This window comes from Bos indicus, chromosome 14, assembly GCF_029378745.1.
Source record: "Bos indicus isolate NIAB-ARS_2022 breed Sahiwal x Tharparkar chromosome 14, NIAB-ARS_B.indTharparkar_mat_pri_1.0, whole genome shotgun sequence".
In the NCBI taxonomy this organism is placed as follows: domain Eukaryota; kingdom Metazoa; phylum Chordata; class Mammalia; order Artiodactyla; family Bovidae; genus Bos; species Bos indicus.
The window spans coordinates 12,503,415-12,525,769 of NC_091773.1; the positions used below are offsets into that span (position 1 = coordinate 12,503,415).

At 47.5% G+C, this 22,355-nt stretch overlaps 1 non-coding gene across 45 annotated transcripts in view; it reads right to left on the minus strand.

The window, feature by feature from the left end:
• The window catches only part of LOC109568581 (uncharacterized), a 252,126-nt gene that overhangs the window by 39,664 nt on the left and 190,107 nt on the right, over window positions 1-22,355 (minus strand). For 42 of the 45 annotated variants that reach the window (XR_011570534.1, XR_011570532.1, XR_011570526.1 and 39 more), the window contains 4 exons: window positions 20,767-20,877; window positions 19,625-20,083; window positions 14,399-14,546; window positions 3,332-3,749 (listed from right to left, as the gene is read on the minus strand). This is a non-coding gene — a transcript (uncharacterized protein). Of the gene's footprint in view, window positions 1-3,331; window positions 3,750-4,389; window positions 6,204-14,398; window positions 14,547-16,621; window positions 17,583-19,624; window positions 20,084-20,766; window positions 20,878-22,355 lie in introns of all 45 variants that reach the window. The other 3 variants (XR_011570510.1, XR_011570493.1, XR_011570503.1) reach the window with 3 other exon arrangements.

Below are 22,355 nucleotides of genomic sequence, written 5' to 3' on the forward strand. Positions count from 1 at the left end.
ATGGGGCTGGAGCTTTTTCATGGCTTTTGAGGGCCTAGCATACATTTTGTCAAATATATTAAACCTACCCAGATCCCCCCGAAAAAAAAATTCCCATATAACTGCAAAAGCTGAGTAGAACTCGATAAGTTGCTATAAAGTTACATATTAACACGTAATGTTATTTCAGTTTTGCAGTTTCGTTTTCATATTTTGAGACTAGTCATTGTACCAACATATAAGTTTTCTAACTTGCTTGTGGGGCCCCAGAATTCTGAGAGGTCCCAGGCACTCTGCTGGTAGAGCCTTCCTAGTCAAAAGGACTTATCTTAGGTGTTTGGTGAAAATGCCCGTTTCCGGGCATTAACTCCCTCCTCCCCTTACCAGCCACTGAATCAGAAAATTGGGTGGAGGAGCCTAGGAATCTGTATTTTAGCAAGATTCTCAGGTGATCATTTGCAAACTAAAGTTTGAAAACCACTGCCATAAAAAGCAGCTGAGAAAAGAACCTAGGGTAGCCAATTCTGGAGGACGAAGCAGGGTTATAAAGGGCCCAAAGAAGGAGAGGTGAAACAGAGATGACAGCTCAGTGGCTCCTGCTTTGCATGTGTGCACACTGCTTCTGCCCACGTGCATTCTGCGTGTAAACACGCTTTGCAAAACCCTGACTCACCCAGTGCCAAGCCCCTTCCTGAGGGGGATACTCACACTCACATGGCCTGGGTCTACATCCGCTTTCGTTTGCGGGAAGAGAACGTTTCAAACATATGGAGTGTGAGACTTGAAGACCGAAACCACCGCTACCGGGGACTGATACTACAAAAGGACATATATATAGTGCTGGCACCCAGATGTTTGCTGCAATTGGTGCTGCCTTTGATTGGTGACAGATACGAGCTCCAGCAGCGAGCGGTCTTAGCTCATCCATGGAGAGGGAGGTTTTGTTTAATGCCAAGCCATATGTACCAGTTTTTATATACATGCTTGCATGTGAGCATGAACATGTGGTTGTTGTTCAGTTGATAAGTCATGTCTGACTCTTTTGTGACCCCGTGGACTATGTAGCCCACCAGGCTCCTCTGACCATGGGATTTTCCAGGCAAGAATACTAGAATGAGTGCCATGTCCTTCTCCAGGGTCGATCTTTCCAACCCAAGGATCGAACTCCTGTATCCTGCATTGGCAGGTGGATTCTCTACCACTGAACCACCAGGGAAGCCCATGCATGAACATATACACACCCCAGATGTTATTTGCAGGTGTCTGCAAGTTCCTGCAGTAATTAGAGATGTAGCCCAGTTGTCAGAGGTCATCTGGATTATAATGCGGAATGCTAGTTTCCAAGGCATCAGGAAGATGCTAGGCTATCAAGGGTTGGCAAAGGAGTGAGCAGATAGGAAGGACCAAGTACTATGTTGGGATTTTCCCATGTATGTTTCACATCAATTGACCGGGGAGAGTACTATCAGTTCCATTCTCGTGATGAAGAAAACCAAGACACAGAAAAGATGTGTGACTTAGCCACCATCCTGTAAGACTGAACTCCGACCTGGCTAACCCCAGAGTTCATGTTCAATACTTTATGCAGTGCTGCCTTAAAAATCTTAAGCTGTAAGCATGGCGGAGAGGGAAAAAGAGGATCTATTTTAGAGAGAGGAAACTGATCTCTCTAGTCAGTGAGAAAACTAAAAGTAATTCCTTAACAATTTAATTCACAAATAATATGTGGTCATTGGGAAAAAATAATTAACAGATAAGCAGTACAAAAAAAAAAAAAGCAAGTAATCACATCTCTCCCCCCAAATAACGGTGGTGTTTGTTTATACTTCTAGTTTTTTCTTTCCATCAAATACATATTTTTTTCTAGCCTACAAATAAAATGATATGATTTTTGCAATTTTATCAACAATGTTACAATGCTGATTTTTTCCATGGGTAATTAGTAATGCCTATCCAATCCTAATCTTCTGTGCATTTAGGTCAATCCATATTTCTTTGCAGATTCTAAGAGGGAGAGATAAAGCCTTTCATTTCTCTGTTGCTTGCTTCCTATTGTCTGTTCATCAGCCACAAATGCATTTAGGAAGGATTAAAGAGTGTTCTGTCTAAATCCTTTGTTTTGCTGAATGATGCAGCCTTAGAGAACATACCAAAAAGAAACAAACAAACAAACAAACAAAAAAAAAACCCAGCAAATCAGTTTGGTTTCTTCCTCCCTGTGGATGGAAATGGAGCATAGGTTTTTGCAGCAACCAAGAAAATGATCCAAAAAATTAAAAGTATTTTAACGCCAGGGAATTGCAGCTGTCTTATGCAAAAGAGCTTGAGTCGGGCTCTCTGGCTGCCCCGTTCACCTACCGCAGGGAACAGCTCTCCAAACGCCACTCCCCCCCTCACTTCTTGCCATCCCCTAGTTGGGAGAGTGAAAAATAACCTCTCATCACCCCTCACCCCACCTCCCCACCCCCACCTGCTGATGTTAACGAGGCTCCCTATTGAGACATAGTTAATCACATCCATTAAGAGTCCTTTACACTTGGCCTTGCCTGCTAGGCACAGGCCCTCTGTCCAGGAGAAGGTGGGTAAGGTAAGTCAGGTCATGAGATAATTTGTGTATTTTTTTCTTTTTCCCCCTCCATCTAGTTGGTTTTTTCCCCCATTTTTACTTTAGGTTTTTTTTCAATTTAGGCATAATTAACACTCAGTGAAATGTCCAGATCTGAAAGGAACAGTTTGATGAGTTCTGACAAATGCACATACCAAACACACTAAACCACCAAGACACAAAACATCTCCCTCACCCAGAAAACACCCTCTGCCCTGTTCCCAGAGGCAACCATGGCACTGATTTCTAGCACCACCAATTAACTCTGTGTGCTCCAAAAATTCATATAAAAGAAATCATACGACGTTTAAAGTTGAGCATGAATGATGAGCAAGAAGAGGCAGGTCTGGTGGGAACGAAAAACTGTTGCATACAGGTGCTTCGGAAAACAATCTGGCAGTTCCTCAAAAGGTTACCCAGAGAGACACGGTATGACCCAGAAACTCCCCGCTTAGGTATACAAACTCAAGAAAGATGAACACCTACATCCACCAGAACCTTGTACATCAGAGCAGCATTATTCATAATAACTCAAAAATGGACAGACTCAGTGTCCATCAACTGACCAATGAGCAAAATGTTTATATATATATCCACACAATGGAACACTGGGCATCACAAGGAATTACGTACAGATAGAAGAGAAGAGATGACGTGGATGAACCTTGAGACCATCAGGCCAAGTGAAAGAACCGCTCACAAAAGACCCAATACTAAGCTACACGCCGTGTCTCATTTAAACCTCACCATCTTTGCGCAAGGTGGGTCACGCGGTAACTCAGCTGAGATTGAAGATTTTGCTGAGCAAAACAGCAGGGTCACAGTAAAACCTGGTCCTTCCGACTCGAGCCTTTGCTTCTGACCATAATAAAACATCGTGCCGGCTGCCAGGACACAACAGGGAACCAGATCCACGCAGGCTCGGCTCCAAATGCCACAAATCATGATTTCATTGGTTGGAGATGTGTGCTGCAGAAACCACGGGCTGGAGGGAGGAAGAGCATGGCGCAATCCACTGGGAGGGAGGGCCTCTGAGAAAGGGGCACGTGGGCTGAGCCAGGTGACTGGTGCTGTGCCAAGTGCCGAGAGAAGAAGGTCCTGCTGTGGATGGCTCAGGACACGGTGGTCTCACACATGGTGGCCGAAGAATAAACATCCAAATGCCCTGAAGGAGAATGTGACAAGTTAAACAACCTCAAGAGTCCTTGTTTCAGTCATTGTATTTTATGGGAATGCATCTTAATAAAATGGGAAACTGCAGTTGCAAAGATTTAGCGATGAGAATATTCACTGAAGCACTGATGTGTGTGTGTGCTAAGTCACATCAGTCATGTCCGACTCTGTGACCCTATGGACTATAGCTGGCCAGGCTCTTCCGTCCATGAGATTCTCCAGGCAAGAATACTGGAGTGGGTTGCCATGCCCTCCTCCAGGGGATCTTCCCAACCCAGGGATCGAACTCACGTCTCCTGTGGTTCCTGCATTGCAGGTGGATTCTTTACCCCTGAGCCTCCGGGGAAGCCCGAAGCCCTGTTCATAGCAGTGCAAAAGTTGAATTCACGTGTCTGCCCCAGATGCTTAAGAAACACTGGAGGGGCTTTGCCACTTATGTCTGAACAACAGTGAAGCTGGGTGTCCCAAGAGTCAAACGGTGATGAAGCAGAAGTGCACGTGTGGGAAGATATTTATCATGTGTTTAGTACAATAGCTATTTACGAGCTGATGTGTAGACTGCTGTACTATTACAAGTATACACACACACACACACACACACATGCATATGCTTTAGTTCATTTAATAGTCACCTTTGAGTGATAAGTATTCTTAGCTTCTCCCCTTTGTTTGTCTGCGTTTGTGTATTTTTCTGGAGAAGATATCTTGTGCTTTGTAATGAGAAATGAAGGACAGCTGGTGCCCAGACAGGAGTGCAATTCTCCCAAAGTGGTTTGATTGGTAGGAATCACTCTTCATGTAATTTATCTGGTGCATCCTTAGGAAGAGTCCACCATGAGCCTGGGTTACCCACTGGGAGATGGAGGGGGATGAAGCAGACAGAGCTCCTGTTTCATGAGGAAGCTAGTTAGGTAAACACATCAGTGCAGTCAGTGGTCATATGTTCTATGATATTTGCAGAGAGGCCTCCAGCTTATGAAAACAGGAATGATCTTTTCCCATACTTTGAATGCAGACTCAATTACACCTCACAAACTCAGCCCTAAAGATCTAGAAAACCGAAAGAGTCCCAATAGCTGTGATAAGACTAGCATTTGGACTTAAAACTAGCCTGATGTCTCTACCATGAGGGCCTCTGTTTTCCTCATCTGCAAAGTGGGTGACCTCTCCAGGTGGCCACAAAGATCAGCTAAGGGCTCCATAATAACATAGCTTTGTACACATGATGGAGGGGGCTTAATGCCAAGATCTGAACCCCTCCCTATGAGGACTGACAACCTAGAATTTAAATCGTGATGGATGCCAGTGTGTGGGGAAGAAAACAAGTTTACGACTGAAAGACTGAACAGAGCAAGGCAGTGAGCAGCCTGATTCCAAGTCAGCGGCCCCAGCCAGCTCACGCCTAGTGTGCCTTCCAACTTGGGCAGCGTCTGACTTTTGGAATGTGTTTGGAATCCTAAGGACAGTCTGTGAATGTTAAATTAGGGGAAAAAAATTATCTGCGAGGTTTTGTTCACATGTTAAAGGGAAATATTTAGGACCTATTGCCTTGAAAATAAATCTTCTGTAACTCACCTCTGGGATAGTGAAAAAAAAGGCCTTTCCAGATAGATGAACAGGGTTTTGAACATGGGCTCTGTGCCCTTTTGTAGATTATTTATTATCTCCTAGCTTCAGGATAATAATATCTTTCCCGCAGGGTAATTATTTAGAGCAATGCATTTAGATAGCATAGATGCTCAATAAATGGCAGTTGTTTTTTAATTTGGGGGGAGACTCAGAAAGCAATGGGGTCTTATCACCCAGAAGCTGAATCTTGAAGAAAATCAGCTCATCATGAAAGGGAAGGAGGCCCGGGGTGGTCTGGCCACCCAGAGCTAAGGCTGACCTCAGCTCAGCCTGGGAAAGGTGAGACCAGGATAGCGTGTCTCTGTCAGTGATGTGGGAAAACTAAATTAGACTGCAAATCCAAATTTGAGGCTGGCCCTGTGCTCTGCGTCCCTCTGAGAGCCCGGTTGTACATGAGCAGAGTGCACTAGGCTTTTCTTGGGGAAGAAGAAGGGACACGTCTTCACTGGAGAGTGAAGATGGCTCCATCGGAGGTGGCACGGGGCAGCTGGGAGTCCAGCCAGGAGCAGAGTGCACACGGTGGGTTTCCATCAAAGTCACCAAGGGCGACTGGTTAAATATTCCCAGTCTGGGTCTACTTCTTGGTCTCTGGAGGCCTGGGGTGGAGTCTGTGAATAATCCGTATTTTACCAGGCCTCATGGATACTTCTGACACTTTCCAAGGACAGGCTTGGGAATCGCTCCCGCAGTACAGAAGAGCCAGGCGTTGGCCTCAGAAGGCCTCGGTTCAAGACCCAGCTGGGCACCAGCTCTCAGGACCAGTTTTACAATTCTGGGACTGGACCCAGGGCAAGGCAGGCCGGGACACCTCTGCAGGCTACAAACATAAACAGGGAAATAGTCATTTGAACTCTGCACTGTTATATATATATGTGTGTGTGTGTGTGTGTGTATATATATATATGTACATGTGTATATATATGTATATGTGTATATATGGTTATACATAACCAAGAGTCTGAGGCATGGAGGCAATGTCTCCCGCCTGTGTGTACACACACACACACACACACATAACCATATATACACATACACCTACACACGATATGTTTTCATATCTACATATACATGTTGCTAAGTTGCTGTTGCTAAGTCGCTTCAGTTGTGTCCGACTCTGTGCGACCCCATAGATGGCAGCCCACCAGGCTGCCCCGTCCCTGGGATTCTCCAGGCAAGAACACTGGAGTAGGTTGCCATTTCCTTCTCCAGTGCATGAAAATGAAAAGCAAAGTCGCTCAGTCATGTCCGACTCTTCACGACCCCATGGACTGCAGCCTACCAGGCTCCTCCGCCCATGGGATTTTCCAGGCAAGAGTACTGGAGTGGGGTGCCATTGTCTTCTCCGACATATACATGTATACATGCATAAAATCACGTGATCTGTGTACATATACATGTATATGAGTTTCCCAGATGGCGCTGGTGGTAAAGAACCTTCCTGCCAATGCAGGAGACATAAGAGTTGTGACTTTAATCCCTAGGTCGGGAAGATCCACTGGAGGAGGGCATGGCAACCCATTCCAGTATTCTTGCCTAGAGAATCCCATGGACAGAGGAGGCTGGTGGGCTACAGTCCTGAAGCAACTTAGCACAGTACAGGCATGTATACATGCATAAAACCACATACGTGTGTACATATATATGTATAAAGTCATGTGTATATACACATGCATGCACACATACAAACCTGTATACACATATTCACACTTACATACATGTGCAAGTGGATACACACGTGTATACATATGCATGCATACACAGGTATAGGTACACACACATTATGTGTTTGAGGATTACTATTTCAGTTGATCCTCAAACATCTCTACTCTAGCACTAATAGCCCATTTTCCTGAGGAAGAGTCTGAGGCATGGAGAGAATATGAAACTTGCCTAAGATTACAAGACCAGTCCATGGTACAGGCAGGATTTGAAACAAGGCAGACTGATTGCAGAGTCCCTGTGCACCCTCGCTACCGTGGGACCGATAACTAAGAGGCTAAGCGGAGGAGAGGCTGAAGCGGGCGCCTTGCTCCCGGGTGGAGACTGTGACCACTGGCATCTGCCCCGAATTCCTCTCATTTCTGTACTTCTATGCTGTTTCTCCATTGAGAGCTGGAGTCAATGTCTCCCGCCTGTGTGTACACACACACACACACACACACACACACACACACACACACACGCACACTCCATAGCCTAGCCAAGCTGATACAGAAAAGTAACGCTCAAATTGCATTTTCCCCACTCTGGATCAGTTTGCCCTGCAAACCTGAACCCAACTTTCCTGGCCCACAGTCATGATTTACCATCATGAATCTCACAGTCAGCAAAAAGAACGACACTGGCAGTCAGAGCCCTTCAGAGTGAACCATGCGGTGCCTAAAGCAAGAAGGTACCAGCCCCCGCAAAGCCACTGGCTGGCAAATAAGACTAGAGTGTAAGGTCAGCAGGCATGGCTGAAATGGACCATCTGCTTCAGTCAACAGGTAAGAGGAACAAGGTGGCAGCATGAATGTCCACTTAAAAGGAGGGAGGAAACCATGGCTGGTTCCAGCGCCTGGCTGTACTCGCTACTGACTGTGTGATCTCAGACCACTCTTCACCTCTCTGGCCTCATTTCCCCAGGTAAGCTTGGTGATGTCCAAAGAACTATCAAGCTCTTCTCATGCTTCTCTTTAGCTTCGTCTTAAGCACTGGTCATTGCCATAGCATTTACTTTTGACTTGGAGGGATAAAGCCAGAGAACTCTGCTTCACCACCATAAGCAAACGAGGGACAGAGGGTGTCGGTGACCTCATAGTAACACAGAAAGTCACTGATGAAACCTCCAAACCCCAGGAACTCCCAAACCCAGGCTCTTTCCCTCCTACTGGTAATACCACTCTGCTCCCATGCTGGATTCTAACTCACCTTTGTAGGAATTCACACCCCCCCGCCCCACACTACTGGACGTGTCTTACAGTCACTCAGCAGTTCCTCAATTAATGCAGGCTGGTGAGAAGTTATCAATGTCACTGGATTTTGTTTCCTTGCCCCCACCAAAGGCAGCTGCTTCCTTCACATTGGTATCAATCGGGCCAGGAAGTTTCTTTTTGCCTGCAATCTATTGTATGCAGCAAGATCAGAGGGATCTGTCAAATGAAGGACGGAACCAGCTGGTCATGTGGAGATACTGGCTGGCCCCTCTGGATTGGCCCATCCCAGCCCTGCTGGACGGTTGGTCAGTCCCCTGTGCTAGGGGGTTCCTCTGTCTGATAGTGAGAACAAAGGAGCGTCGTTACGATAATTAATCAGAAGCACTGTCATCATGCTAAAGAATCTTTGGTCTGTTCCAAAGCCAGCTAGGAAACTGACCTCACCCCCTTCCTCACAGCCTCCGGTCCATCCAAGACTGAGGGATGAAATGTGTCTCCTGGAGGCAATGTGTCCAGGAAAACAAAGATTTTCTGAGGATCTGTGCGGACATCAGATGGGACGTCTACTCATCTCATAGCTGAGGAAGCTAAGGTTGATCAATACCAACGTGTATACAAGTATATAGTGCATGCAAGACTCTATTCTCAGACATGCTCTGATAGGCAGAATAGTGGTCCTCCAAAGATGCCCATGCCTGAATCCCTGAAGTTTGTGACTATATTGGGTTACATGGCAAAGGGGAATTCAGGATGCAGATGGAAATAAATGGCTAAAGTGCTCACCTTAAGACAGTGAGATCACCCTGGATTGTTTCTGTGAGCCCAATATAATTTGCAGTGTCCTTAAAAATGGAAGAGGGAGCCAGAAGAGAAAGATGTGAGAAAGGAAGAAAGGCATGGAAAGAGGACATGCAGCTGGCTTCATAGATGGAGGAAGGGGCCACAAGCCTAGGGATGCAGGCAGCCTTTAGAAGCTGGAGAAGCCCACAGAAGGAACCAGCACTGTGTTCCCTGGTGGTAGAACCCACCTTGGATTCTAACCTATAGAGCTGTAAGATAATTAAATCTGTTTTGTTCTAAGACACTCAATTAAAAGGCAGAGCCATCATTTTGTTCACAAAGGGCTGTAGAGTCAACACTACGGTTTTCCAGTAGTTGTGTATGGATATGAGAGTGGGACCATAAAGAACTGTGGTGTTGGAGAAGAATCTTGAGGAAATGAACCCTGAATATTCATTGGAAGGATTGATGCTGAAGCTGAAGCTCCAAAACTTTGGCCACCTGATGCGAAAAGCTGACTCATTGGAAAAGACTTTGATGCTAGGAAAGACTGAGGGCAGGAGGAGAAGGGGATGACAGAGGATGAGATGGTTGGATGGCATTATTGACTCAATGGATATGAATGTGAGCAAACTCTGTGACATAGTGAAGGACAGGGAAGCCTAGCATGCTCCAAGTTCATGGGGTCACAAAGAGTCAGACTCAACTGAGCAACTGAACAATACCACCACACCATATACCAACAATACCATATACCAGTCGAATTACATTCAAAGAGAGAACAGATGACCCTCTTCCATTCCCTTGGTGTCAAATTCTCAATCATTAAATCAATGATTCCCGTGGCCAAGCCAAACCATAACCACCAGTCAATGCCCTAAAGGAGTCCACATCATGCCAGTAAGTCAGACATGGGCAGAAAAAGAAGAGGTCTGTTCCTGCTCTCCAGACAGGAGGAGGTCAGAGACCTTCCAACAGAGGAAGATGACTCCTGGGTGGAAGAGCCCAGAGAGAAGGCTAAAGATGGGATGGAACTTGGGTTCAGGTGCATTAGGATAGAGTGGGACAGGCCGTCAGAGAGCGGGACAGGCCATCAGAGAGCGGGGAGTCCCCACTTACTGAGGACCTGCCATGAGCCAGACCCCAGCAGACACCTTCAGACAGGTTCTTCTCACGAGAGCCCTGGCACAGGAATGAGATGCCCATGTCACAGCTGAGGATGCTGAGGCTCAGGGTGGTGAAGTGACTTGCTCACAGCCCCAGAGCCAGCCACTGGTAAACCTGGGGTTGAACCTAGCCCTTCGCTGACCGGAGCCCACAAACCCCTCAGGCTTCCAAAGAAGAAAGACTGCAAACAAGTCATAAAAGTCAAAGAAAGACATTGGTAAGCTCGAAAGACAAGGATGAGACCTTGCTTACCGTGACTGATGCCCCACACAAGGGTGACCGTGATCAAAGCACAGGGGTTGGGTGACAATCAGGTGGGCTTTAAACATCACGCTGAGAGGTCAGGCTATTTTTACAAGTGGAGAGGGATGGGGTCGGAGCTGTGCTTTCAGAATTTGGACTTGGCCATGGGGAGGAGCATGGAAAACAGCACAGCTGACATGAGACCTGGGGCGGGAGGCAGGGCAGCGGTGCAGGGCGATGGAAGGAAACAGGAAGTGGCGCCAACAGGAAGGAAGCAGAGGCAGGACTGCTGGCCAGAGAGGGGTCCAGGGAGAGGGAGAAACCACTTCTCCTTCCCTTTCTGATGAGGATAAGATTATGCCTTGAGAACAGGGCTTCCCCCCGCCCCTCAAAAAAAACAGGAGAGGAAGAACCCTGGGCACGTGTCCCGTACAGAGGCTGCAGTACCCAAATCATGTGGTCGTTCGAACCGCCTTGGTCTACACTGGAGCTCCATCCATTGGGCGTTCTGGCCTCAGGCCCTGGGTGACCCAGCGGTGCCCCTGCCCCTGGTATCTCAGGGCCAAACCCAGGCACAGAGATCAATGGAACCCGAAGGCAAGTGATGAGAGATGGCAAGAAAAATGGATGAAGAGACCGAGGTGCAGCAAGGTAAACAACTCGCCCAATATACAGCGAATGCATCCCAGAATCAAGATGCTAACGCAGGCCCTTACGTATAGACCCTGCCTGTACCACTCAGGGACCCAGCAGGGGAGAAGCGAAGGAATAAACACTCTGATCTCGCTCCCTTCCTACCATCGGGCCTGCCAGTGTCTCCACAACCGAAGCCTGAGGGCACAGGAGCCTGTGCAGCACCACGCCTATTGCATCCACACCGGTAGGCCTTCAAGTGGGGTCACGGAGGTTACCCAGGACCCCATCACTCCCACAGCCAAGACTCTGCAGCAGGAGGCCGCCTGCCTCTCTGTACAAGGGCAGGACGCCACACATGCCTCCACCCCAAGCTGGTCCAGCAGCAGCATCCCTCTCCTCCTTCCTCATTCCCACTTCAGGGCCCCGCCCTGCTTCTATCACATGCAGAAACCTCATGTGGCCTTCTTTAGTCAAGGCAGGCCATTGAGAGCAGCTGTCTCAAGAAAGCAGGGCCAGCTGATGCCATTGCCAGCCAAGCTGCCCACTCCGGGCCCTGGCCTGCCCTGGGACCCTCCCTGCCAGCCCTGCACACGAAGGCCTGGCTGCCAGTAAAAAGAAAGGGCTCCTATCTCTGATTCCACAGGGCCCCTGATAAGAAATGTCATCCCTTGCTGTGTAATATTACCCGGCCGGATAAGAATCTCTATCAAGCTCAAACACATGGCTGGCCACAGAACACAGAGCCCGCTGGAGCAGGATCATTTATTTGCTTAAGCTGAAAGCCCTGGGCAGCCGGGAGAAGCACACTGAATAAGAGACTAAGAGCCAAATTAGAATCTATCTGACTGGGGGAGTCGGGATTTTCTTCCTCCGGAAGGATGAGGCCCCAGAGGACACCAGCAGGCCCGCCTCACTTCTCTCCTGACTCAGTAGGCGCCTTCATCGTCTTCTTTCCTCAAAGGGCACTTTCACTTATGTGATCACATTTAATCCTCATGACAACCTCAAGGGAAGCATTTTTAGCCTCCATTTACAGGTCAGGAAACTGAGATTCAGCAAGGTTAAGCAACATAGTCAAGGTTACAGAGGCAGCCACGCCAGCTCATGGAATAAGACCCGTCCAGTCTGGCTCACCAGCCTGCTGTCAGATCAGCTGCTGGGTCGCTCGGCTGTTACAACTAAATTAATCAATTAAGTCACATCAGCCCGATGGACAGTATCAGCTACACAATATCATCTGGAAGGTCCGTTTCAAGCTGCTCTCCCATCTCCTTCGAGTCTCTGTAACCTGGGGAATAAAGAAGCCTGGCAGAGCATAGAAACTTGAGGCAGGGGAGAGGAGGCCAGGGATGGTACCCAGGAGAAGGAGGAGGGACACCCAGCATTTCCACTCCTGCTGCTGTATTTGAGGAGTAGGAGGCAGAGAGCACTGTGGAAAGAAAACTCCCCCTGTGTTCATCATTCAGGTATTCACAGATACTAAGGGAAAGGCTACTGTGTGCCTGGATCTGGGCTTGGTCCAGGCAATAATTTAATTACCATTGCAAATGAACAGATCCTGCCCTCAAGGAGGGGTCTGTCTTGTGGGACTCAGATCAGCAGAGTTGGGAACCACAGGTTGTGAATGCAGACGCAGGAAGTCCAGGCAGCTGATTTGGGAGTGCTGGATGTGCGCTACCGGGGCCATCAGCACAGCCTGCACGCTGTGCCATGCCCTCTTTTTTCATTTTTTAAGGTCAACTTTGTTAACTGGATGTGAGGGGAGCTTGGGGCAGAGAGAATGATGCATATATATGTGTGGCTGAGCCTGCTTTGCTGTGCACCACAAACTAACACAACATTGTTAACTGGCTGTACTCCAACATAAAAACAAAAGAGTTAAAAACAAGATAAAAAGTAAATTAAAAAAAATCAACGTTGTTAAGGCCAACAGCAGTTAATACAACTTCAAGACTGTTCCATATCATGACATAAAGCCACCCCTTCCCTTTAACAGCGGTAAGAAAGCGAAAGTGAAGTTGCTCAGTCCCGGCCGACTCTGCGCCAGGCTCCTCCATCCGTGGGATTTCCCAGGCAAGAATACTGGAGCAGTATTCCACTGTATGGAAGTATTGTGATGCAATCAAGCGATACCCAACTAAGGAGCAGGTAAATTGTGTCTCATTGTGGGAGCTGAATAGGTGAAGCACAGGGGACTCTTAGGGAAGTGAAAACATGCCATATGACACTACCATGGTGGGTACATGGCCTTACACAGTTGTTAAAAAATGTTCAACCCCAAGACTGAATGCTAATACAAGCTATGAACTTGGCTGATAATGATGTTAGTGAGTGTAGATTTGTCAACGGTAACAAATATACCATTCTGGTGCAGGATGTTGCTGGTAAGGAGGCTGTATGTGGGGACAGAGGATATACGGGAACTCTATACTTTCACTCAACTTTTCTGTGAACCTAATAATAATAACAACAACAACAATAATAAAATCAATTGATCAGGCAAGCGTAAATTTAGCTCAAAAGTCTCAGTTCCATCTGCTTTCTACTGACAATTTTTTTCCCCCTAAATTTGGGTCATAGTCTTCTGTTTCTTCACATAGACAGTAATCTGATTAAAAACCAGGCATTGAAGACAGGGTTAGGAGACTAAGAGGTATAAACTACTAAGTATAAAATAATCGACAAGCCTACACGGAACATAGATAACATTTTATAATTACTATAAACGGAGTATAATCTATAAAAACTTTGAATCACTATGTTGCAAACCTGTCACTAATAGTGTTATAATCAACTATGCATTGATTTTAAAAATAAAATAAAAGCTAGGCATTGTATGCCAATAAATATAGAGAAATAAGTAAATAAAAACAGCCTCACTGTTTGCTATTTCAAGCAATGTTGAGATGAAGACGCTGTTCACGTCACCTGCACCTATGCGTGTGTTTGTGCAGAATGAGTTCTAAGAATTCAGCCAGCATCTTTAAGCCTGACTTTCCCTGCCCCCTTCACAGTAGGCATAAGAAAGTCTCGCTCTTCACCCTGACAGCGGATGGCCCCTGGTGTACCTGCCCTGTTCAGAGACTGGCAGGGACTCCCTTAACAGTGTCTTTGTACTCCGTGTTGAGCAAGTGCCATCATTCTCACAACAGCATATGAGCAAGCAAATGTGTCTCTTGGGTCGCCAAGACACCATTTCTTCTGGCTCTGCCTTAACTGGCTCGTGGGAGTCGAGTTCAGGAATCAAGCGGAACACAAAACAAGACACTACCTCTCTTCATCCAAACTGCTCCCAGAACTGGTAGGCTTTCTTCTTTTTCTTCTGGACCCTGAGATGCTCGAGAATGCAGAGAACCCAAGGCTGGAGAGAGGCAGATCTTCCACGGGACCTCAGAACACTTCTGAAATCACTGCTCAGCCTAAGAAAATACAGTAAATCAGTGTCAAGTTATGCAACGTGGAACCCGAGGTACCCTGAAAGAAAGCACCCATTACAAACAGAAAAATCTTCTAATATCCAGAGGCAAAGAGAATACGTCTTCACGGCTGAAATAAAGTGGAAGCTAAGGTAAAGGAGGTCATCTTTCATGTGGGAGGCTGGCCATTCACTGGTAGATGTTGAGGAAAGAACAACCATGAGTAAGACCAAGCCGCATCCCTCTGGGAGCTCTGAGGGCACTGAGGGAAATGCCGTGGGCCACGTGGGCCAGGAGGGAGGGACCAGGAGCTCTGGGAGCAGAGAAAGGCATCACTGACTCGTCCTGCATAGATGAGAGAAGAGGATATTTGAGCTAGGTACTGAAGAGCAGAAATTCACCAGGCAGGGAAAAGTGGGGAAACTTTCAAATGGTATTAACAGCACATGTGACGTGTAGTCTGAAAGAACTGTCTGCCAGCACTCAGGCTGTAAAGGGGATCCCTCACAGGCTGTGCTAAGAGTTTGCTGCCGCCCGCCGCCAGCCACCTCCCTCCCCACCCCTCTGCCAGATGACCAGATGCTATGGAGACTCACAGAGGCTCCTGAGCAACAGAGTGACAGATCAGATCTAGGTCTCAGCATCACCATGAAGGATCAGCTGGTGAGTACAAATTCTCAGCCACGTGGGAACCAGTAATCCAGCCTGCAGAACAACAGACAAAGTGGCTACAACAGTGGCCTCCGGAGCCAGCTCTCTGTCTTCAAATCTCAGCTCTGTCCCTGCCAGCTTGAGCAATTTGCTTATCTAGTCCATATACAGTCTTCTCATCTGTGAAATGAGGTAACACCAGCAGTGCCCTCTTAGTGCTAGCACCTGGATTGTGAGTTAGATGAGCTCATATACATAAGGTGCTTATCACAGGGCTCAGGACACAATAAGGGCACAAGACATGGCAGCTTTGGGACCACTCCATCTCCTGTGTTCCCCTACAATCCTCTTTCAGCACTGACAGTTCGTCTGAAACACAGTGGTGATGAATCTGAGCGAAACAAGCATGGTTTGCTTTAGGAGGGCTGGAACCCCAGTCTGAAATAGAGTTTGGGAATTTGCCAGCATCCTGTCAGATTTCCCTACATCGCTGTAAGAGGATGACCTGAGACAGTGGTTCTCGATGCTGCTGCACCATAGAATCACAGGGGAGATGTTAGAATGCTGATTCCCCAGGCTCTGTGCCTAAGTCAGGATCTTTGGGGGTTGGGTCCTGGCAACAAGATTTTTAAATTTCTCAGTTAATTCCAAGGGAAACCCTGTTCGAGAACAACTGACCTATGAGCTTCCCTCAAGGCTCAAACAATAAAGAATCAGTCTGCGATCCAGGAGACCCAGGTTCAATCCCTGGTTTGGGAAGATCCCCTGGAGAAAGGAACCGCAACCCACTCCAGTATTCTTTCTTGCCTGGAGAAACCCATGGATAGAGGAGCCTGGAGGGCTACAGTCCATGGAGTTGCAAAGAGTCGAACACCACTGAGTGACTAACACACACCCATGACCTGAGTCAAATTCAGCAGGAAAGGGAAACCTGACGGAAGGGAAAGTGCCACGCTTGGAGCTGTGTCACCTCCAGAAGGCACTCAGCCCTCTGGGCTTCTCCCCCAAAGGGCAGGTGTGACGATGCCTGGACCCCATATACCTCACAGGGTGGTGGGAGGCGACCTGGGGCTAACAGATTGAGAGAGCCTGGGTCCCTAACACTGTGACATACCCCTCAAAGCTCTTCTGGGAACAGAGGAGGGTACCTGATGAAACCAGGGAGGGAACCAGTGGTGAAAGCACTGTGAGATGCAGAGAGCTAGTAATGGTCTTAAGTCCTCTCACTAACCAGCTGTGTTACTAGCAGTCCCAACTTTTTGAAGCTCCGTTTCTTCAATTGTTGACTAGGGATAACCAGATAACTAGACTGACCTGATCTACCATTCAGACGAGGGGAGAGTGGGGTGCAAGACAGGAAGGTGCAGGTTGAGCCATGAAGAATCAGGCTCATGCAGAGCATTTTTAAAAATGTTTGACACTCTCACCGCACTAGGTCTTTGTCACAGCATGTGGCTCTTTGTTGAGGTGTTCAGACTTTAGTTGCAGCATGGGGGATGTGGGATCTTAGTTTTCCAACCAGGGATCGAACCTGCATTCCCCTGCATTGGAAGGCAGACTCTCAACCACTGGGCCACCAGAGAAGTTCCCGTGCAGAACATCTTGACTGAGCATTTTCCAGATCTTCCCTGGAATGTGAAAGGTTCTGGAGGAAGAAATGGCCCCTTTGACAACAGTCGTGACTGAGGGGCTGCAAGCATTTCAGGGAAGTTTTCATCTGGGCAGGCTGGGAGGGAGCCTGCCGGGGTCCAAGTGGGGTGGGTGATAGGCCAGCAGGGAAGGGTGTGGTCCAGGGCTGCCCCAGCCGAGACGTTAAGATAGGAAGTGCTATCTAGGAACAATGGAACCACAACACCGTTGTCCTAGCCTGAATCTGACAAGAGGGGATAAGACTCCAGGAAACAGTCCTCCAACAGCTGGCCAGAGCGGCTTTGACAACCCGCGGGCTGCCTTATTTGTTCATTCATCCATTTGCTCAGGTGCCCTGCAACAGTGCCCATCAACCGCATACCAAGGATCTGTGTTAGATGCTGGGGATGCCGAAGTGAATAAGGTTCGGTCTGCACACTTAGGAACCACAAAGATAAATAAGGCAGAGAAAAGAAGCAACAGCTAAGTATAACACTATGTGCTAAAACACAGCAACGATAATAATATCAATGGCCGACTTGACACCAGGAGACATGCTTGACATTTTATATTTCACATCTCAAATCCTCAGTGTCCTTTCCAAGCAAGAGTCCATGTTCCATTTTACAAATACAGAAACTGAGGCTCCGAGAGGCTGATGACTCGACACAGATCACACAGCAACTTGGAGGCTGGGCTCATATCTGAATTCAGGGCAGCGGTGCTCCGACACTTGAGCTTCTTCCCCATGGCTCACTGCTGTAATTCAGAGAGTCACATGAGAATAAGACAGAGGACCCTCCCCCCTGAACCTCCTACAAGTACTGTCCCCCTCACTTCAACAAAACAGTTTAAAAACCATAACAAGCAAACAATAGAGAAAAAAAAAATGAGGCTTGGCGCCCAGCCTGGGCTCATCACTCAATACGTGCTGACAAACCAGCATCCAACTCTCACAGCGTCTGAGCCGTGGAGCAGAGGTGGGAGGGATTTGGGAAGTAGCAGGCTTGGGGTTGAATCCCGGCTTCAGTATTTATACCTTCCTGAACCTCAGTTTCCTCATCCTAAAAATGGGAGCAATAAAACCCACCTGAGAAAACTGGGACAAGATCCAGGACACAGAGACAATTTCTTGACCTTTAAAATCCCTGCAAAACGCTCCCCAACAGATCTTGGGGGAAAGAAAACAGCAAATGGAAGTACACCCAGGGGAGACACTGGCGCGTTTTAAGAGCTCCCGCGTGGAAACAGACACCACACGGGAAGCGTGGTGTCTCCACAGAGCGCCGGTTCCCTCCCTCGGATAGGCAGCCCTTCGAGAAGGGCAAGAGCTTGCTTCAACCCTGCTGCCATACCTGCCCACCTACCTGGGCACCAGCCCCTTAACCCTCTCAGGATGGCAGCCACCGCTGCCCAAGTTCTGCTCAGAAAGCCGGGGTACAACCAAACAGGGGTGTCCTGGGGCAGCTGCTGCAGGAACGATGACCACTATTACCTTCAGTTAATGTTTACTGAATCCTGACTTTGTTGCAGTCACTATGCTTAGTTTTTCTTTTTTGTTTACCAGCAGGAAGGCAGTCATGGTTTAAATCAGAATTTAAAGCATTAGACTTGAATGTCTCCAGATTCCCCCACTTGCTCAACCTTGAGCTAGTCACTTTACTCTCTGTGCCTGAGTCCGGGCTGCAGGTCATCCCTAAAATACACACTCCTGGGGGACTTCCTTGGTGGTCCAGTGGGTAAGACTCTACTACAGGGGGCACAGGTGTGACCCCAGGTCAAGGAACTAAGATCGTGCATATTGCACAATGCAGCCAAAAATTTAAAAATAAAATTGACACTCTTCCATTTAGCCTGTATTTACTACTATTTAAATAGTAGGGACTAAAACATTAAATACAACTAAAAGGGACTTCCCTGGGGGTCCAGGGGCTAAGGCTTCCTTCGCCTTCCAATGCAGGGGGTGCAGGTTTAATCCCTGATCAGGGGACTAAGATCCCATACGTCTCACGGCCAAAAAACCAGAACATAAAAATGGAAGCAATAATGTAACAAGTTCAATAAAGACTTTTAAAAAATAAATTATAAAAAGAATTAAATACAAGTAACAGAGATCTCAGCATTTGCAGGGAGTGAGAGGGGGTAGGGTTAGGGAAGATAGTCAAGTAAGTAACTACACAGAGGGTCAGATTAAGAGAGATCAACAGAGGAAGGAAGGCAGAGAGAGATGGGGGTGAGGTGGGTACTGTTTATACAAGAGCGGCCAGAAACATCTCTCAGGTAAGGAGACGTTTGTGCACGTGTGTGTGTGTACATGTGCACGTATGTGATATTTACTGAGCATTTACCATACTCCAGGTAGCCATCCCAGGCTTCGGTTAGGTGTTTCATGCACAATAACTCATGTGCCTTGCTGACATCCCTAGAAAGAACAGTGATAGTTTCTCCACTTTACACAGGACAAAACTGAGACACAGATTGCTTAAATGACTTGCTCAGATGACCGAGGTGATGAAAAGCAGAGTAGGCTGTGGGCCTCTGAACCGCACACATTAATTCTTCCATTCCTAGAACCCCTTTTGCCAGAGAGTGAGGCGCTGTGGATCGTTACTGTGATCACTGTCAAGAGGCTCGTAAGAAAAGAAGGGAAAAGGGCAGAGGATGAAAGGAGAGGGAAGCACAGAACGACTCACGGCACAAAACACACATTTGAAACCCATTTGGAAAATACAGGGGCGGAGACTAGGCTCTTGGCCCTCTCTGTCTCTGAGATGCTCCACCTTCGCTCCCTTTTTATTCACCTTAATTTCCTCTGAAGGAAGAAGACCTGATGTTCCGCCTCTATTTCAGGCTGACTTCTGATTTGCAACTTTGTTCAAGGTCCTCTTGGCTCCCACACCAAAGGAAAAAGCCCAGGACAGCTCGTGCCCTTCTCAGGGCCATCGTTTCAGAGCCAGCACTGGCTCTTTTCTGCTAAAACTGCAGCCTCTGGCACAGGAGGAAGGGAAGGCTGGGCAGCCCGTGATGGTCCTGCGAGGTCCCAGGAAGCAGACGAGGTAACACAGTAGGCTTGAAAGTTGACTCCTCCTTTGAAAAACAGGCACCTGCCTCAGAGATGCATACTCCAAAAGGCTCCTTTGTAAAGACTGTCGGAGAACTTGCTTCCAGGAAGTCTCCACAGTGTGCTTTGTCTCTGATTTCCCAGTGGACTGGAGCTCCTGGAGGCAAGGCTTCAGGGTTCTGCCCTGCACATCTCGCATCTGTAGGGAGAGTGTGCCTGACCAGTGGATCCAGAGGTGGATGGATGCAAGGCAAGAAGAAAAGGGAAAGGGAGAGAGGAAAGGAAGGAAGGTGTGCAGGAGGGTGAGGAAAAAAAAAAACAACCTATGACCTGACATCAGCAGAGGAAGGAATAAAAGCAGAAAACAGATAAAAGCAAAGTATTACCATTAATATGTGTTCCTACTAAGTTGCTTCAGCTGTGTCTGACTCTGTGACCCTATGGACTGTAGCCTGCCAGGCTCCTCTGTCCATGGGATTCTCCAGGCAAGAATAGTGGAGTGGGTTGCCATTTCCTCCTCCAGGGGATCTTCCTGATCGAACCTGCATCTCTGGTGTCTCCTGAGTTGGCAAGTGGGTTCTTTACCACTAGTGCCATCCGGGAAGCCCATCCATTATTATGGAAGAGTTGGGGGGCGGGGAGGGGAGGGCTGGGAAACAAGGAATACTACACAGCAGTTAAAAACGAATAAGGTGTGTACACACACAGGGAAGAGCTACAAGATATACTGCTGAGTGAATACTGAAAACACTGAAATATTTGATCTCCTCCAACTCTGAATGCCACAGAGTCCATGGAATCAGGGACAAGGCTGGTGGCTGGACCTGGGATTAAGTCCTAAGGAGATCAGCTGACCGAGTTCACTGCCTTGCAAATACTCACACCCACAAGAAAAGGAAGGTCGCGCTTCCCTCTAGGCCTCCAGGCAGTATCCATCTTATGACCCGGTTTCCAGTCTGACTTTGTTTCCACAGTACCTTGAAAATACTTGTACTGGTTTCAAGACCAAAAAAAAAAAAAAAAATCAAATGAGCATTCCTCAGTTTCCAGCCCCCAGCCTATGATAACCCAGGAAGAACACTGCATGTATACAGAGTTACAAACTGAAGAACTATGGGCTCTTTCTGGCTACAAATTTCACCCATAGGATGTTTAAAATACTTCTGAATTCACTGCTTACATCTAAAAATCCAGGAAATTTCCTTACAAAGTCCAAAAATGTATTTGGCAGCAATGGTCCCACACAATGCAACACCCGGCAGGATGCTGAGGGCGGGGTGGTCCTTTATTTAAGGTATGTACCCTCCCAGAGGATAAGATGGTTAGATAGCATCACAGACTCAATGGACATGTATTTGAGCAAACTCTGGTAGATAGTGGAGGACAGAGAAGACTGGTGGACTGCAGTCTCTGGGGTCGCAAAGAGTTGGACACAACTCAAGTGACTGAACAACAGGCCTCCCAGGGGTGGTTGGAGTCCTATCCCTCAGAGACAACCAAGCCCAAACTCAACACAGAGGAAGACATCACTGCTCAGAGAGGTGAGAAAACTTGCCCGAGGTCACAGAGCAAACTAGTGGCAGGATGGGAAGCAGGACTCGGCATTCCTTACATCAAGGCCTGTGTCCCTTCTACCTGCCAGGCTGCACTTCCTCTTGTTCAGAACCAGGCACAGCCTTAGAAAGTAGATGATCCACGTGACGGCTGACTAGAACAAGGCTTCTGGGATCACCCTGAGTCCAGAGCAAAATGCAACTCAGGCAGAAGTGACGCCTCAGACGACACAGGGGCGCAAGCACACAGCACCATAATTAGCCCAGACCTGGTCATAGGAGCACCTCTTGTGCAATGTTATTCTTTGCTTCATGGTTTCCACATCCAGAAGACCAATACTTCCCTAAAAATCAATTGTCCCCAGCAACCCACCTACACAGTTCTTGGAAAATATGGGTTAAGCATTCTGCCTCACACACACTAAAAAAAAAAAAAAAAAGGAAGAACAAAGAGGGCAGGAAAAATTCATCACCACAGTCCTGTGTACTTTTCATTATTTGTTTTTTGAGTCACCAAGTTCAAATGACCCTGTTCCTTGGAGTTGCAGAACTATTTTTACCAACACTTGCTAGAAAGGAGGTTTCACAGGTTTTAATAAATGCTATTACTGGCTGTCAAGAGACACTACATGGCTTCAAGAGGCTGGAGGTTTAGGGAACGGAAGGTGGCCTGGCAGGAAGATGAGGCTGAGATAATCTGTTCCTGATGCAGGGAACGAACAGCTGATTCCATTCTGTTGCCCAGAGGAGGTGAGACACAGGAATTGCAAAACATCAGTCAGATAAATAAGTGGCTCCATTGGGATCATTTCCCAACCTTCCAGAACAAACAAGGAGATAGATGGGTCTGGCTTTAAGAAGAGGCAGCGTCCAGTGATGGGGAATGCCCAGTGCATGGTAAGGGCTCCATAAATCTCT